Source organism: Notamacropus eugenii, chromosome 2, assembly GCF_028372415.1.
Source record: "Notamacropus eugenii isolate mMacEug1 chromosome 2, mMacEug1.pri_v2, whole genome shotgun sequence".
NCBI lineage: Eukaryota > Metazoa > Chordata > Mammalia > Diprotodontia > Macropodidae > Notamacropus > Notamacropus eugenii.
In genome coordinates this window covers 83,222,104-83,241,721 of record NC_092873.1, presented here as the reverse complement: position 1 = coordinate 83,241,721, position 19,618 = coordinate 83,222,104, and positions in this window count along the sequence as shown.

Below are 19,618 nucleotides of genomic sequence, written 5' to 3'. Positions count from 1 at the left end.
ATTACTGGGGAGAGCTCAGCTGCCCACTTTCCAGGGCTCTTTCAGAGGGAATTCTTTCTTTGGGTAGGGTTAGATTAAATTACCTTTAAGGGCCTCTTTAACTTTTAGATTCTTTGAGTTTAAAATATGGTCCCTGCCTATAAAGAAGTCACATACTAATTGGTGAAATAGATTTGTATGTAAGTGAAGATAATTGATGTACGTTGGTTCCTGTAATGTTAAGGGAATTTGAACACCTTCCCTGACCCTTAATAGGCCCATGTGACCTCCTTTGAGCTTTGGCCCAACCCACTGCCTGAGTCACATGGAGCCAGTAGTGGGAGGAACTTGCACTATGGGTGAAGCATGAAGGGTAGAGCTGTGAGAATGAGGCAGAGTTGGGAAAGTGCAGAGCAAAGAAACTAGTATTAGTGAGAGATAGGGAGCTTGCTTGTGGGGAGGCCTGAGGAAGAGAAGGCTTGGGGATGGCCATGCTCCCTGCATTGATATTGTGTATAGGGATTTTCACTAGCCTGATCCTGGGTTTGGGAAGGATCTTGTCTGGAAAAGAGAAGGTTAAGCCATTGGGTCCTAAGCTAGGCAAGAAATGATAAAGTTCACTTTTCCTTTTACAGAGAAGAGATGGAAAATTAGCATTTATATAGTGACTTGATCTCTGAGGTTTCATTTGAACTCAACTCTTCTGGTGTACAGGCCTAGTGCACTCCCTATGTGATAGAATTTTCACTGAGGAGTCCAGCTCTGGGTAAAGTTGGGAAACAGAGTTAACCTCCACAACTTCACCTCTAGTGGAGCCACACTTAGCAATGATGGTGAGACCAGAGGAACATCACCTGGGAAAGACCAACTGAGCTTCACCAGGTAGAGATTATATAATACAGGAGATCAGTAAAGATGAGCTCAGGCAGGTGCAGCAGCACAATCACATTACCAAAAGACATCAGTGGCACTGAAGTATTGGAGATGTGAGTAAACTTCCCTCCAATGTCCCTTGGCCATAGCTGTTCTCTAGGTAGCTCTGTGCCAAGAATAAGCAATACCTGAGTTAACAATCCTACTGTAGTCATTTCCTAGCTGTGCAGCCCTGGGCAAGTCACTGAAATGCTGCCTGCCTCAAGTTTCTCAAAGGCAAAATAGGAATCATAATGGCACCTACCTCACAGAGTTGTGAAGATCAAATGAGATATTTGTCAAGCACTTAGCACAGTGCCTGAAACATAGGAAGATCTTAATCTGTCACCTCTTTTCTGTCTCCTCATGTGTGCCCCCATGATCATCCAATCTTCCCACTGATAATGTGCATTTATTGGAGGGAATGTCCTAGGTTTATGAGGGAAATATTCTATTCCTACTTTTATTCCTATGATATTTCATTGAATTCCTTTGCTTTCAACTAATTGTGTCCTTTAGCAGACTGGTAAAAGTAAAAGATTTCCATGCATTGTGAAAAGCGAAGATGATAAGAATTTGTTAAGGTCCTACCATGTGCTAGGCCCCGTGTGAAACTCTTCACAAACACTATCTCATTCTATGCTCACAATCACTCTGTGAGGTAGGTGCTCTTATGATAGCCATTTTATAGCTGAGGAGACTGAGGGAGCTACAGAGCTTAAGTGACTTACTCCAGGTGACATAGCTAGTAAGTATGTGACACAAGATTTGAATTCAAGTCTTCCTTACTCAGGTCTAGTGATTTATCCATTGTGTCATCTAGCTGCCTCTTAATTGGAAGTAGAGTTTTGAATGGGTCCAGATCCAGAGAGTACATAGTAGCTGGGGAAGTTAATCTTGGTGTGGGCGTGACACTTAGTAAGAGAGGTATCCCAATATGCTTTAGTGGAAATGTTTATTACATATATCAACATGAGGTCTTCCTAATGTAGAAACTCCCTCTACAAATGCACATTGGCAACTTTCTAGAGTAGAACTGTAGGTTATTTGATTTGAACAGGGTGACACAGATAGTATGTATCAGATGTAGACCTGGAACCCAGCTCTTTCTAATGCTAAGGACAGCTATCTTTTCTCAGTAACAATACAAGGCAATAGGTGTTAAATATAAAATTTGTGGCATGATAGAATCAAGACATTAGAGAAGTTTTCAGAGAGATCAGAAGGGCTCTACTAACCTAGGAGGGCTTCATAAATATGGGGCAATAGTTGACCTTCATGTAAAGGCTGAAGGACAGATAAAATTTAGGTACACAGAGAGGAAGGAAGAAAACTTGAGCAAAGACACACAATTGAGAAACGTGACCCCTGTGTCTGTTAGGAAAGACCCAGAATTTACTATCTTACTTACCATTATTGATATATTATAGAATATACAATGTGGCTATTTATTTGCATAATACTGTCTACTTTTTTTGTCTATGTCACTGTTATTTCCCTTATCTCCTACCTTTTACAAGTCCTCGTAGGAGTTCTACACAATCCATCCTTCTTTAAAATCCATCTCTGTACCCCCCTGCAATTTAAAAATTCCTTCTAACCAAGAAAGATAAGATAGGGTATTAGTGAAAACCTTTGTCCTGATATGGAAAACATACCAGAATATACTAGAATCAGGAACATCAAACTTTTTAGACTCATTTTTCACTGGTCTTGTCAACCTGAAAGTTTGGTTAAAAATTCACATTGTTTACTCCTTTAAAGCTAGCAAATATATGATCATGGAGACAGAAGGAATATTCTGTGTGATACAAGGATGACCTGGTTTACATCTGTTTTAGAACAATCCAAGGATGTCTGTGTCCCTCGGATTTACGGTCTCTATATGTGTTTAACTAAATACCATGCTAAAGAAATTCTCTTAATTGAATAAGTTGTAAATACAATAAGATAAGAGAGTTGACAAAGTTTCAATTGAAATTATGACCCAGGATATCTGTGTTTTCTTTACTATTTACATGTCATAACATCGTATATGTCTACCAAATATTAAAGTATGGGAACAGTTCCATTATTTAAGATAGTCTCAGGTTAAGGGTCTCATAAAGAATGCTAAGTCAACCTCATCTGGCCTTGTTGACATAGGAAGAGGTATTCACTGAGTTAACTTAAGAGAACAAAGAAGCTCTTCTTCTGACTGATTAATTCAGATTCTGGCCTTTATTAAAATTCAGAAATGATTATCACTTCCTTCTTTAGGTTAAAAGCAAGTCAAAGGATTCTGCTTGACATCAAGGAAGGTATGGCAAAATTTCTCTCTTCCTCAAGGGGATATTCTAAAAATACTTATTTAGATGGATTCAGATTTTCCCCAACTGCTTCCTGAAATAGACTCCACTAAAGATAAGGTTGAATTCTTTGTCATAACAAGTCAGCCTCTTTGGGTGTGTGGGGAGATGGGAGAAGGAGGCAACAGAAGCAGAACAGTTAGCCTTTTCAGAGCTACAGCAGGTAAGAGAAGGCAAGTCGGGAGTGAGTAACCACAAAGTGTAGTCATTGTTCCGATGATCAGAGCTTTTAAGGGAAGGGAGGGAGGAAGGAGGTTAGGAATAGAACAGAGGGACTGAAGGGGAAGGACATGCTGGGGCCCTTGCAGCAGAGGCAGTACTGAGGGTTATGGCTAAAGCAGTTTTTTGGGCCTTAAGGGAAGAGGCTCCTGCCTTTTTTTCTCCCTCAGCCATTTCAGCAAGCCCAAGATGAAAATATTTCCACTCCTGGCTTTATGTTTTGTTGGCTTTTAAACATAATTTGGTTTTAAGATAAAGTAACTTTGACAGGTCCAAAAGAACCCTATCATGGCTAACATAATTTTGGGCTATCTTTAGTTAACTGGCACTAGTGTTGGCAACACCTGTGATCAGCAGATTCATAACAACTTGACATATAAGAGGGAGGGGTCTTGTCAGCTGGATTTCTAACTTTAGTGTCTGATTGACCCATAGCTAATTTTCCTAGATTGATTCTTATTTCCAGGGGATCTAATCAGAGCATTTAACTGCAGACTTGATTCCTAGCCCCTGAGCTAGCTTTAAAGGGAAATTTCAGACTGCAGTGAACCTAGTGGAAGTCCTTAGGAAGCTGAGAATATAGGAACTTATCCAACCCTGTCAAGGTGAGAATTCTAGAAAAAATGAATACTGAGGTGCCTGGGTCTTTGGCATTGGTGAGATGGGGAGCTGTTTTCTACTAGTCCACCAGTTCTTCACATCTGTCACAGCACCATGATGACCTGAAAGTTTGGTTAAAAGAGGCAAACAGGCTAAATTCATGTTGTTTATTCCCTTAAGGCTACCAGATACATGATCACGGATCCAGAAGGAAACTTCTGACTGTCTGATACAAGGATGACCAGGCTTAAATCTGTTTTAGGAAAATCCATGGATTTCTGTGTCCCTCAGATTTATGGTCTCTATATATGTTTAACTACATCATGAGAAAGCAATTTTCATAATTGAATAAGTGATAAGTTCATTAAGATAAGAGAGTTGACAAAGCTTCAATTGAAAATAATAAGATTTGGAAAAAGTCCCATTATTCAAAATAGTGTCCTGGATTAAAGGTCTCATAAAGATTGCTCTAATATCAGCCCCATCTGACCTGAAGAGGTGTTCTCTGAGTTACTTCAAAGAACAAAGAGGCTGATAGGTCCAAGCTCTGGCCTTTATTGAAATCCAAAATTGACATTAAATAATTATCAGTCTTAACAGAATCCATCTGCTCCATTGAGCCATCCTATTCCTTGTTCTTTAAATAGACTGATCATCTCCTCCTTTGTGGCTTTGCCTGTACAATACCTGGAGCTCTTCTCATACATGGGACCCCAGAAAACTTCACTATATTAAAAAGCACATTGTGGGTTCAACTTAATGAACTCTGACTGGTTTCTTCTACTAAAATGGAGAACAGAGTTCAAAGGAAAAGATATTTAAGCAAATATTTAAACATAGCAAAATAAATGATAAGAAAGACCCACAAAATGCAAAGTCTATCTACCATACAACAAGGACTTAGTCAGAAATTTTCATGGAGGGTGCAGTACCTGGTATTAGGTGCTTAATACATGTTTATTAACTATTTATATGTGAGTCACTAATGTCCTCTGGTAAGGTCATTGACTAAGTTGCTGTCTCTACAGAGTTGAGATTCAGGCATTTTTAGTCATACTTGGTCAGGCAGTTAGGAAAACTCAGCAGAAGTCCTTAGGCTTAGATTAAGTATGACCTTAGAATTGAATTTTCTGTTACTGGATTTGAATTCTTTGTTCTCAGTTTCCCATACAATTTAGGGTTAGAAAATTGCTTTTAAGTCTCCTCATATTTCCCAGTCATTTAGTTTGTATCCTGAGAATTCTGCTTATCAAAATTTCCAAATGGTAGTTTTAGGGGAGTTGGCAGGTGAGATTTTTTTTCAATCTCTAGCAATGTCCTCATTTACCTTTCAAACCAATTTGACCTGAAAAGACCCAGGCAGAACCTGTGAAAATGTTGACCTCTGTTTAAATTCCTGTCATCATTGCAATCACTGATTTCTCCTCACCTGCTGTCCTCCCCTGGGAATTTCCTCCCCTATCTTTTCACCTTTCTAAATAAATCAATAAGTTCTTCCTTCAAATTTCATCTTCTGAATTCTGTCTCTCCTTCCCATTGCTCTGCCACCTATTGAGAAGGAAAGTAATGTGATATTAATTATACATGTGAAATAATGCAAAATATAGGTCCAAATTAGTCATGTTATACAAAGAAAAGAAAAGGAAAAGAAAGTGAAATAAATATTCTTCCTTTATTGCTTAGACTTCCTCAGTTCCTTCTCTGGAGTTGCATGGAATTTTTCATCTTTGGAATTGTCTTTGATGATTTTATTGATCAGAGCATCTAAATCTTCCACAGTTGATCAGCCCTGCAATATTCATGTTCCTGTGCATAATATTCTCCTGGTTCTGTCCAATTCCCTTTGCATCAGTTGATAGAAGTCTTCCCAGGTTTTTTCTGAAACCATTTTGTTTATCATTTTTTATAGCACAGTTACATGCATCACTTATATATACATCACAATCATATACTATAACTTAGAAATTCCCCAATTGGTGGGTCTCCCCTCACTTCCCAATTGTTTATTATCATGAAACAAGCTGCTGTAAATAAATACTTTTGTATGTATAGGTTTTTTTCCTTTTTCTTTGATTTCTTTGGTATACAGATCCGGTAGTTGTATTGCTGGGTCAATTACATGTAAAAACAAATTTTGACATCAATTTAAAAAATTTGGAGTTTCTCCTTCCCTTCCCTCTGTCCTCATTGAGAAATCAAGCAATTTGATATGTTATGCATATGGAATTGATGGGGTGTTTGGGTGCATGTGCTTGGGCCCCAATTCTAAAATCACATTTCTCTTTAAAATCACTTTTCTTCCTAGCCTCAAAACACTATTCCAGGCAGTTTACCCTCAGCCCAAGGACAGTACCTGCCCTAGCAACAACTGCTATCTCCCTTCCTGCTATAGAAGCCAGCTGTACCTATGGAACTCATTAGTTTCAACCAACTGTTTACTGGCTCAACAGGATGTGTAGGTTGGTCATAATGACATTTAGTACTCACTGATCAATCATATGTATCCTACATTAGACATATGTATACCCCCTTACATTTATTTTGTCTAACAAGATGTTGATGAGAGTATCCTGGTATTTCTGAGTCAACCCCAACTGCTAGTTGACTTAGCGATATTTCAGGCCTAAAACCACACCTCCAGGTAGCCCCCCACTTGGGCTATTTCCTGATGAATTTTGGGTAAAATACCTGTGCAGTAGATGCCAAAAGTGCATGTTGCTTTAAGAACTAACCATTCCTTAACCATGCCTAATCCCACCCCAAAATACCTAGTTAGGTATATTTGGGGACATGCTTCCTAGAGAATATCTTATATAAACTTTCCCTTTATCCCATTCAAATCACAGGTTCCCTAAGAACTCTTACCCACTGAAAAATGTAATAAATATTTACCTTGACCTCAACAAAGCTTGAGTTGGTGAATTCTTCTCCAGATGATCTGTTCCTGGTCTTTGTGAGGATCTCACACCCCTCTGCTAGCCCTCATCAGAGTATTCTCCTACTTATGACTGATAAAGATCAGGCACCTCCAACCACATACTAACTTCATTAATGACGTTTCTCTTATTATCTTGTTTTTGTTTATGTTTTTCTTTTTTTTTAATATCTTATGTATTTTTAGTTTTCAACATTCACTTTTATATGATTTTGAGTTCTGAATTCTTCCTCCTTTCTCCCTTTCCTCTTCTCTAAGAGAGCATGCAGTCTGATATAAGTTATACATAAATGTGCAATCGTATCAAACATGTCCACATTAGTCATGTTGTAAAGAAGAATCATAACCAAAGGAAACAAGCACAAGAAAGAAAAAAACAGAATAAAAAAGGAGAGAAAATAGTATGCTTTGATCTGCATTCAGATCCATTCTTCTTTCTCTGGATGTGGATGGCATTTTTCATCCATAGTATTTGAATTGTCTTAGGTCATTGCTTTGCTGAGAAGAGCTCCCAAAGTTGGTCATAGAACAATGTTGCTGCTACTGTGTACAATGTTCTTCCGGTTCTGCTTACTTCACTGTGCATCAGTTCATGCAAATCTTTCCATGTTTTTCTGAATTCTACCTGCTCATCATTTCTTAAAGAACAACAGTATTACCTTGCATTCATATACCACACCTTGTTCAGCCATTCCCCAATTGATGGTGTCAATTTGTCTGAGAAAGACAAACAAAATTAAACTGCATGTGCATGCTTATTTCTCTCAAATCTTGTGGATCATGCATAAGGAGATATGCATTGGAACTCATTGTGTAAATGAGCCCAAGGACAGATAGACAAAGGGGATTTTATGTCTTCAGAGAAATTCCCTCTCACCTCTCCTTCCCTTCCTTGTTCAGGATACACATGTCAGCCAGAATTATAGTCTCTATATGTATAATATGAGAAGGAATTTCTTAATTGGATAGGTTGTAAATCCAATAAGGTAGGAGAAGTGTCAAAATGCCCATTGAAATAAATTATAGACCCAAGATGCCTGTGTTTCTATTATCATTAACATGACACAATATAATATAATACGTTTCTATATAATAACAAGATAAGAAAAATCCCATTATTCAAGATAATGTCTAGGTCAAGGCACCTTGTCCTTCGCAGAAGAATGCTCCTAGTCAGCTTCATTCATTCTTGTAGTTGCTAATACAGGAAGGAGCATTTTGAGTTCGCTCAGGGAGCAAAGCAAAACATATCTGTTATGCCAGAGCATGCAAAGCAGTACGGTGGGCTAAGTTCAGAGTGGACCAAAATGTCTCTCCTGAGTGGCCAATCTAGGTTTTAGGCCTTTCTCAGGACTAGGAAGTTCAAAATGGTTTGGGAAGGGGTTCACAATGGGCATCTACTCAATTTCCAATTCTTGACTACCACTGAATGAGTTGCTGTAAATATTTTCATACATGTGGGTCCTTTCCCATTTTTTATTACCTCTGAAATGCAGATCTACTAGTGGTATTGCCACATCAAAAATATGCACAGTTTTATAGCCCTTTGGGTTACAAGTGCTCTCCAGAGTAGTGGGATCAGTTCAGAATTCCACCAACAATGCATTAGTGTTTCAGTGTTCCCACACCTCTAAATTTTACCATTTTCATTTTCTGTTACATTAGCCAATGTAACAGATGTGATGTGGTACCTCAGAGTTGTTTTAATTGGCATTTCTCCAATAAGTAGTGATTTAGAGCTTTTTTCCATATGACTATAGATAGATTTAATTTCTTCTGAAAACTGCCTGCTCATATCATTTGACCATTTATGAACTGATAAATGACTTGTATTCTTACCAGTTTGACTCACTTCTCCATATATTTTAGAAATGAGACCTTTATCAGAGACACAGGCTGTGAAAATTGATTCCCAGCTTTCTGCTTTTCTTCTAATCTTGACTTTGTGCAAAAACTTTTCAATTTAATGTAATCAAACTTACCAATTTTACCTTTCATAATGTTCTCTATGCCTTGTTTAGTCATAAATTCTTCCCTTCTACATAGATCTCACAGGCAAGCTAATCCTTGCTCTCCTAATTTGCTTATAGTATCATCCTTCATTGTCTAAATCATGCACACATTTTAACTTTTTTTTGTCCTGTGGTGTAAGATGATTGTAACTCCCATGCATTTGTATGCACGCTCTTCCACTTTGAGAGAAATAAACATACATGTATCCTAATCCTGTTTGACTATCTTGCATTGAATTCTGGAGGTTAACATTCTGGTGCTATGCCTCCTGCAGGACAGGGACCAGAGATTGGACATTTCCTCCCTGGCAATGCCATGTCTTGGCATCACAGGGATTTATTTTCTTGAAGTACTTGTCCTGATGGTGGGTGGGGGAAAGAAGGAGGAGGTGTTAGTCCCTTGTCTATTCTCTGCTCCTGTCCTCAGACTCCTGTATGTTTCATGTAGTTCTTATTTCTCTCTTAGCTGGGTCTTATCTGAATTTTTAATTTTTTGAACTCGAGAGTTCTCTTATTGGTCTGTACTAAGGAGTGGTTGAGGAAAAAGTCCAGAAGCAGTCCATGCTTTAGGGTCAAGAGTTCTACTAATCTCCACATGTACAAATGAGATGTGCAAAGCCTGAAAGCATTTGCTAGAAGTTGAATGATTCCCCCCCACCACTGTCTGAGAGGGGCTTACCTACTTTACTGGGTCCAAATATAGTTTTGCTGGGAGGGCCTTGATAATCGAGTGTGATAGGCTTTTCAAAAGTCATCTATTTCAACCCTATCATTTTTTGGAGGGTGAAGGAAGTAAGGGAAATATGTTAAATGATTTCCATTTTAATCAGGGAAAAGCAAAAATTTTGCAATGAATTTCAATTGTATAACGACTTGTGCTAATTTGAAAAGACGAGATTCACTGGAGTAAAGGACACTAGTTCTCACGATATACCGGGATACTATTTGGAAATAGAGTGAAGAATTAAGAAAGTGATTGGGGGGGGTGTGTGTGTGTGGAGCCAAGATGATAGAGGAGAAGGACTAACTTGTAAAAGCTCTCCCCTATAACCCATAAAATACCTGTAAAAATGACTCGAAACAAATTCTAGAGCAGCAGAAGCCACAAAACGACAGAGTGAAAGAGATTTCCAGCCCATGACAGGCTGAAAGACCAACAGGAAATGTCTATAGCATGGGGCAGGGAGCAGAGTGCAGCCTAGCCTCAGCAGTGCAGCATGGCAGAGATAAGATGAGAGCAAGCCTCAGGGGACTCAATCCCTGGCAGCAGCTGTGGTTCCAAGATTTCTCAACCCACAAAGTCAAAGTCTGCTTCAAAGTCAGTGAGAAAACTCTTTCACTTAGGTGAGCAGGGAATGGGATTTGGCCCCTCCTCCCCCCCCCCCCCCCCCCCGGTAGCAGCCACAGCAGCAACAATGGCCATTTTTTTAGCCCTCCACCTAAAGACCTTGGGGGAATTGAGGCACTGATCTAGATCTCAGCACTGAGTGTTGGTCCTGGGATGAGGAAGAGTGCTGATGTGGTGGAGCTGGTGGAGGCTGTAGACAGGGAATTCTCCTCACAGATATTGGATAGAAAAGCTTGGGGTAGGTCCCAGACCAGAGTACAGGCCAGGAGAGGGGTAAACTCCTCTCCCTTGATTGTTCCACCTTTGAGGAACTGAGAACTTACACGTCCCTAGAGTATACCCTCCACTTGACCAAGGACTCAAAAGTCAAGTAAATGGCTGGGAAAATGCCCCAAAAAGGGGAAAAAAATTAGACTATGGAAGTTTACTTTCTTGGTGAACAGGTATTTTCTTCCATCCTTTAGATGAGGAAGAACAATGCATATCATTAGAGGAAGACATAAAAATCAAGGCTTCTGCATCCAAAACGTCCAAAATAAATATGCAGTGGTCTGAGGTGATGGACAAGCTCAAAAAGGATTTTGAAAATCAAGAAAGAAAGGTGGAGGAAAAATAGGGAAGAGAAATGAGAGCAATGGAAGAAAACCATGAAAAGCAAGTCAACAGCTTGAGCTCCTTTAGCAGGAGACCGAAGAAAATGATGAAGAAAATAGCACCCTTAAAAATAGACTAACTCAAATGGCAAAAGTGGTCCAAAAACTCAACGAGGTGAAGAATGCTTTACAAAGCACAATCAGCCAAATGGAAAATGAGGTTCAAAAACTCACTGAAGAAAATAGTTCTTTAAAAATTAGAATGGAGTAGATGGAACCTAATGAGTTCATGAGAAACCAAGAAATTACAAAATAAAACCAAAAGAATAAAAAAGTAGAAGACAAGATGAAATATCTCATTGAAAAAACAACTGACCTGGAAAATAGATCCAGGAGAGACAATGTAAAATTTATGAGACTACCTGAAAGCCATAATCATAAAAAGAGTCTAGACATCATCTTTCAAGAAATTATCAGGGAAACTGCCCTTATATTCTAGAGGTAGAGGGTAAAATAAATATTGAAAGAATCCACAAATCATTGTCTAAAAGAGATCCAAAAAGAACAACTTCTGAGAATATTGTAGCCAAATTCCACAGTTCCCAGGTCAAGGAGAAAATATTGCAAGCATCCATATAGAAACAATTCGAGTATTGTGAAAATACAATCAGGATAAGAAAAGATCTAGCAGCTTTTACATTAAGGGAATGAGGAGCTTGGAATATGATATTCCAGAAGTCAAAGGAACTAGGATTAAAACCAAGAATCACTTACCCAGCAAAAGTGAGTATAATACTTCAGGGGAAAAAATGGTCATTCAGTGAAAGAGAGGACTTTCAAGTATGCTTGATGAGAAGATCAGAACTGAATAGAAAATTTGATTTTCAAACACAAGTCAAGAGAAACATGAGAAGGTAAACAGGAAAGAGAAATCCTAAGGGAGTTATTAAAGCTGAACTGCTTATATTCCTATATGGAAAGATCATATTTGTAACTCTTTATCCTTTTCTAAATATTTGGGTAGTTGGAGGGATTACACACACACACACACACACACACACACACACACACACACACTTACTAGCACATATAGATGGATAGATAGATGATAGAGAGAGAAAGAGAGAGAGAGAGAGAGAGAGAGAGAGAGAGAGAGACAGAGACAGAGAGACAGAGAGAGAGACAGAGACAGAGACAGAGACAGAGAGACAGAGAGAGAGAGAGAGGCAAATAGATAAAAGGTACAGGGTGAGTTGAATAAGAAGGGATGATATCTGAAAAAATAAAATTAAAGGATGAGAGAGGAATATATTGGAAGAAGAAAGCTCCCTTTCTCAAGAAAATGGAAGGGGGCAAACTATCTCTCATAAAAGAGGTAAGAAAAAGCTTTTGCAATGGAAGGAAAAAGCGAGGAGATGAGAGGGGAAAAACTGAAACTTACTTTCATCACATTTAGCTGAAGGAGGGAATAACATACTCACTCAACTGGATGTGAAAATCTATCTTACTCTTCAGGAAAGTAGAGGAGAAGAGGAGAAATGGGGTGTGGGGGATGATAGAAGGGAGGGCGATTGGGAAGAGGGAGTAATTAGAAGTAAATATTTTTGAGGAGGGACAAGGCCATAGAAAGAATAGAATTAATGAGGGGCAGGATAGGATAGAGGGAAATATAGTTAGTCTTTCACAACATGACTATTACGGAAGTGTCTTACATAACTACACAAGTATAGCCTATGCTGAATTGCTTGCCTTCTCAGTGGGGATGGGTGGGGAGGGAGGAAGGGAGAAAAGTTGGAACTCAAAGTTATAGGAAAAAATGTTTTGAATTGTTCTTGCATGCAACTGGGATATAAGAAATACAGGCAATGGGGTATAGAAATCTATCTTGCCCTACAAAAAAAGAGAGAAGATGGGGAAAAGGGAAAGCAGGGGTGTGAAAGAAAGGAAGGCAGATTGGGGGAAGGGATAATCAGAATGCATGATGTGTTGGAGTGCAAGGAGGGGAGAGATGGGGAGAAAATTTGGAACTCAAAATCTTGTGGAAATGAATGTTGAAAACTAAAAATAAATTAACATATTTTAAAAAAGAGAAAAAACCTTATGGAAGTGAATGTTGAAAACTAAAAATAAATGAATTAATAATAAAAAATAAAGCTTATCCTATCACTACAACTATTAGTTTAACTGGATACATTGAAAACGTAGGTGGAATATATTGTCATCTCACTGAATCACTTGTGAACAAAAATTCTTTATCATGACCCTCACTTATTCCTCCCAAGTTATAGACTGAAAATATTTTTCAAGAAAATGATAATAATAATTTAATAATAATTCTTAGTGGCTATTAAACATTTTAAATTATCACAAAAAAAGAAATTAAAGGTGGATACAAGAAGTAACGTCACCCTAAAGGAGTAGTAAGACACACAGAATTAGTATTAGCACACATGGAATCAGGGCAGATCTTGGGGGAGGTAGCCTAGGTCTTTGGAATAAAGGTGGGAATACTTGGGACATGACAGAGGCAGCAGAAAGACTGCTTATGCCAAGTCTCTGAGCTAAGGATTGAGATCATTCATTAGGTCAGTTTTGAGGTGGAGAGTTCAGAATTCAACAGACAACAGTCAATAGTGGGATCAAGAGTAGGATCAAGTGGCCCTGAGTGGCCATCCGGGTCATAATCTTGCCTCTAGGAAGCTTTACAATGAATTCTTCTTTGACTAATCACAGTCCATCATTTGCTTGCAAGCCCTTTACTTGTTTGATCTAACTGTTGTTTTTTCCTCTGTCTCCCTTCGTTGCTAACATGACAGAATCCTCATTATCTAGCTATTGAATTATCTCTCCGCATACCTCTTTCACTTTTTCTCTTCTCTTCTTATTTCTCTCAATCTTTCTATTCAGACCTGTTTATCTCTGTCTCTCTTTAGGTTGTCTCTTTCTCTATGTGATTTGTTTCTCTTTAACCTTCTCCCTCTGCCTCTCTCATTTAACAAAACTCTGTCTATGGTACATGAGCGTGTGTTGTCTTATGTGATTCATTTTCTCTCCTCCCTCTCTTCTATCTTTTGTTTTTGTTTTTTCCCTACCAATCTGTCTACAGCTCCTCACAAACCATCTCGTCCAGAGATTCTTGTCTGTTTTATAAACAGAAGACAAAACCTCCTTTTTGCTAACTGCCAAACCTACCTCCCTGTGACAACCAGAGATCAAGTTTTTCACTTACTCTGAATCAATGACAACAATCTCCTAGGTGTCTTACTTTTGGAGCTCCACTATGCCATAGAGCTCTCAGCTTACTGGCTAGCTCCAATATTAACCCGTTAAGATGAGAAAAGAAAAAAAGAATAAAGGTAAAACTACTATAAGCCCCTGTTTCAGAGGCAATGGGGAATATACTTTAGATAGACCTTAGGATGTTCTAACTCACCAAATTCTCCTTGGTCTGGGTAGTTTGGTGCAGACTAGTTGAAGGAGATTCTATACCCATAGAGTGAAGAAGTCTTCCCGCCTCCCTTCCCCCTGCCTCAGGATGCCTTTGTCTTTTGTCAGCTGAACTTACAGTTCCCAATAAGCAGGAAAGTACCCCTGACTCAGGATGTCTGGTCTTTTGTTATCCACGTCTGATTTCTTTTAATCATAAACAAGGAAATGCCATAAAACAAAAGTTGTCATAATGATGGAGTAGTGGGACCTGTACCCCAAAAGACAAAGAGCACTACCCTGGAAGCACCCCTAATCTCATTAGTTCCCCTTGAGAAAATTCTCTTCTTAACAGGCACACACAGAGTTTGACTGTGTAATTCCATTGATAAAGGCTATTGGTACAGACACAGGGGTGATGGCTCAAGAGCCAGGGTACTGGCTCTTTCCCTGGCACCAGACCCCCATGGACCATGCCTGTGGCAAACCTCTGTATAAACAGAACTATTATGTCCCCTCAATAAAGTTATCTCTGTGAACTTCCTGAATTTTCCCATTCAATCCAGAAACCCAGATCACTGACTTCATTAGTGGAGGTACTTGGCCAACCCAAACTGCTGGTAGCTAATTAGCATACTTGGCATTCCTTTGCCTGCCCTTTTCCATAGAAGCTTTAGCATCATCCTCATTGGCTTGAAAGTTCCCTAAGAAACTTCCCCTGTTTCTATAGGCCTCACAATAAAGTTTGGCACTTGACTGGAGGATGGTTTAAATGCATGAATGTCTTCCAGGTGATGCCACCCTGTACCCTGACATTTCGTGGGTCTGAGTACCCCTAAACTGAGTCAATCATAAGATAGTATCTTTACAACAAAGGGCCATAAAGAACCAAGATAACAAGAGAAAGTCATTAATTAAGATAATGTCTGGTTCAAGGCCTCTGGTCTTTATGAGTCATGAACAGGAGAATCCTCTCAGTTAGCTTAATCCAGTCTTGTTGTGACTGAAACAGAACTTCCAGGTTCACTCTGAGAGCATCACAAACCAGGAGTGTCAAAGATGCACCTGATGAAACATCACTAATCTTCTATCTGCTCTGCTCATAGGCTCAAATTCCTTCCTAACTTTTTTTGCTCTGGGTTCATAAAGTCAATCTAAGGCTTACTCTGGGATGTGCTCAGAAATTATCCCTTAGTGCAGAAACCTCTAATCAGCACAAGTCCACCCCAGTCTCCTGGTCAAATTCTCTTCTCCCTCTGGGATAGCTTTCCCTTTCTCAATCCCCACATAAACATTCATAGAATTGGACAGAAATCATAGTGTACTTTAGGTAGTGTTACATAGTTAATGTACTTTAATAGTAATGTAAAATAGTGTTTTGTGTGTGCGTTCATCCTTCATTACTGAAGAAAACCATAAAATAGCATTAGAAACACATGGAAGAAGTCAATAGATAGGGAATGGAAAGAATATTTATCAAGTGTCTATTGAGCTAAACACGTTACAGATATGAACTGATTTGATCCTCACAATAACCCTGTGAGGTAGGTATTATTATTACTATCACCCTCACTTTACACTTGAGGAAACTGAGGTAGACAGAGGTTAAAAGACTTTCCCAGGGTCACTTAGTCTGCATTTGAGTTCTGAGTTAAACTCAAGGATTCCTGAGTCCAGGGCCAAGCTAGTATCCACTGTGCCACCTAGCTGCCACAGATAGCTAGCTAGCTAGATAAGTATTTACTAAGTTCTTATTCTGTTCTACACACTGCATGAAGCACTAGGAATAGAAATAGAAGCAACCCCTGTCCAGAAAAGCAACCCCTCCCCAAGCAAGGTCTGTCCCATTATGTATATTCTAATGGGAAAATACAATAGATAACAGGGAGCTTAAAAAGGAGGGGGGTGAGGAGAGAAGAAGGTGGAAAAGTAGTGGGCAGAATCAGGGGCTACCCTGGGTCTATAGAGAGAGTGGCTGGTGTGGGTACTTCCTCAGATGGGGAGAAACTCAGTGGGAGGAGGAGGCCAAGGGGTGGATACCAGCACTGTGAGAAGGCCTCTGTAGCAGAGAGAGAAGTCATTCTGGGAGGGGGAATCGAATAGCTACAACTACTGGTATTGAATGGTTCTTTGCTTTCCACCTTGCTCTCCTTTGAAACTAGACACATGATTCTAATGTCTCTTCTGGGTGACATTCCTACAAATATTTACAGACAGCTACCATCAGTCCCTGTCCCTCCCTTTAGGTCTCTTCTTCCCACTCACCCCTTCTTTTTCTCTGCTTCCTTACTGGAGTTGGTTGATGGGTAACTGAGAAATGGGAGGTGAAGGGGGAGGGAAATGAAGCAAACCAGCATCTATTAAGTGCCTCTCATGTTTGGGGCCAGAATGATGCACAACAGAGTGCTGTATGTAAAGTCAGAAGACTTGGATTCAAATCCTGATTCTGCTGCTTATTACCTGGGTGACTGCTTGGGAAGTCATTTCATTTATAAAACTGGTGGCTCTAAAATGCCTTCTAACTCCAAAAAATGACCCTATCCCTGAATGATTTTATTAGAGAATATAGAATAAGTAATATTGCAGTGGTAATGAAAACTTCAGTGTGAGTATCAGCTTAAATAGAGGAGGAGCAAGAGAACTAGGGCACCTCTTCACCGGGAAAATCTCAGTAGAGCTAGTTAGGGAAAGCAGTGTGTCACACAGCAAGGGGCTGGGTGGAAAAGCACTTTCGTTTTCCTAGAAGTGGTGAGTGTTATCAGAAGCTGAGCACACTTTGGATCTTTGGAATTTTGAACTTTGGAAATCACCTGGTGGAACTTAACTCTGTTCCCATTCTCTCTGATATTTTTAGATTTGTTCCTTCAACAACCCTCATAGTAATATATGTCCTCTGCATAGTTTCTCTGCTGCGTCTTAACTCCCAGATCGCCATCTGTTTTCTCTAAAGAATTCTTTGCCACTGTGGTGCAAAGAACTTTGGACCTGGAGTAGGAAAATCCTGAGTTTAAATACTACCTTATGTACTTACTACGTTTGTAGCTTTGAGCAAGCCATTTAGCCTCTGCCTCAGTTTCCTCATCTGTAAAATGGGTATAAGTGTTGTACCTAACTCTCAGGGTTATTGTGAGAATAAAATGAGATAATGTTTGGAAACTACTTTGCAAACCTTAAAGTTCTATAAAAGTACTGGAGATGATGATGATGATGATGATGATGATGATGATGATGATGATGATGATGATGATAGCAGCTCCATGGCAAAACAGAGGAGGTGCTGGGCCTGGAATCCAGAAAAGTCACCTTTCTGAGTTCAAATCTAGCCTTAGACATTACTAGATGTGTGATCCTGGGCAAGTCATTTAACCCTGTTTCCCTCAGTTTCCTCATCTGTAAAATGTGCTGGAGAAGTAAATGGCAAATCCTTCCAAACACCTTTGCCATGAAAATCCCAAGCAGAGTCACAAAGAGACAGACAGGACTGAACAACATTATTGAACACTATTATTATTATTATTTCAACATGAAACATTTCTCATGCATGTCCCTTCCTCCCCACTCTTCAGCACTACCCTGATATAGGCTCCCATCACCTGGCATAAGCCGGGACTGTAACAGTAACAATTGATTATTAACAAGAAGATTGTGAATTACTGTAATTATCTTCCAATCAGTGGGCAAAGTCGTTTTCCAAAAATTCAGGCCTGACCATGTCAAATGCCTATTCAATAAGTTCCTGTATTTCTCTATTACCTCTAGATTCAATTACAAAATACTTTGTCATTTAAAGCCCTTCACAATCTGGCCCCTTCCTACCCTTTTGTTGAGGAGAGAGATAGGGGAGCTGGTTCAAATTTGAAAGAATTCACTTGCACTTTCTCTGTAGCAATTTCAATTTATTGATACAAACGCAGTGGGCCTGAGATTTAGCAAGTTGCTACACAAGGTCATTGATATTGGAAAAGAACCAGACTTATGTAGGCAAAAGGCTAACACAGCCTATAGGATGATGGTATAACTTTTAGGGTTTCTAAGGGGGATTGGAAATTTAGGGACAGGATGAGGAAGATGGATGACCCAAGAAACATTACAACCCAGGATGAGGGAGACAAGGAATTTTATGGTCCAGGATAAGGGGGAAGTTTTATGATGTTTCAAGGTAAGGGGGACAGACTTTAGGATACATTCAAGCTGAGGAGGAGCCTCACAAGGTACTAAAAAAGCAACCCTTAATATTAACTCTTAGGGTACGTTTGTATCCACATCGCTTCCAGTCTTCTTGTCCCTTCCTCATCCCCACCCTCATACAATAACATAGTCCTTCTGACTCTTTCTTGTACATAACACTCAGTTTCCTGATTTCATATTCACTGGTTTCCTATGCTTCAGCTCAAATCTCACCCATGACAAGAGGCCTTTTTCCCTACCCCTCTCTATCTTCCCATGCCTTCCCTCTAAGATTACTTTTTATTTACAGTATGTCAATGTGTATGTAAGTGTAAATATGTATGGAGAAATTTGGACTTGTCTCCCCCAGTAGATTGGGAACTCCTTGAGGGAGGGAAGGGACCTGGTTTGGCCTTTTGCTGAACACAGTGTTTGACAGACAGTAAGTACTTAATACATGCATACTGATGGCTAGCTCCCCTTTTTCATACTTGTCAGCCATATGTCCTCTGGTCTTTGCCTCCTTCACCCCCTTTGGAATCAGAAAGAAAGAGAACTTTTGTTTGGGAGCTAACCCTGGACACTTTATCTTTCTTTTAAAGGTTCATGTGAAGATTCAAAAAGTTAATATCCATGAAACTATTTGGAAGAGTATAAAGCATTCAACAAATGTAAAGATTTCTTTTTATCGTATTTCATTGGGGTGCTATTGTTTCTTGTATCCACCCTTAATGTTTTGAAATGCTATTTTTTCATTTTCACTTTCAACCTGTTCTAGGGAATTCCTCCTAGCCACTGATGATGTAACAGAATCCTGAAATCTCATTGGAAGGCCAAGGCTATGAAGTTGTGTAGCTGAAAGGTGCTTTACAGGCTTGGAAACATTATTCAGGGTAAAACAGGGACCTTATCCAAGAGGGAAATCACACAAATAAGCAAAGACTAGGAGCTCAACAACAATAAAATAATGAAGCTAAAATGAAGAAGTCTTTCAAAAAAAATCAAAATATTTTTAGAGCACTTTTTATTTGAAAATTTATCAGAAAGTATTTTTACATTTGGGGCAGCTAGGTGGTACA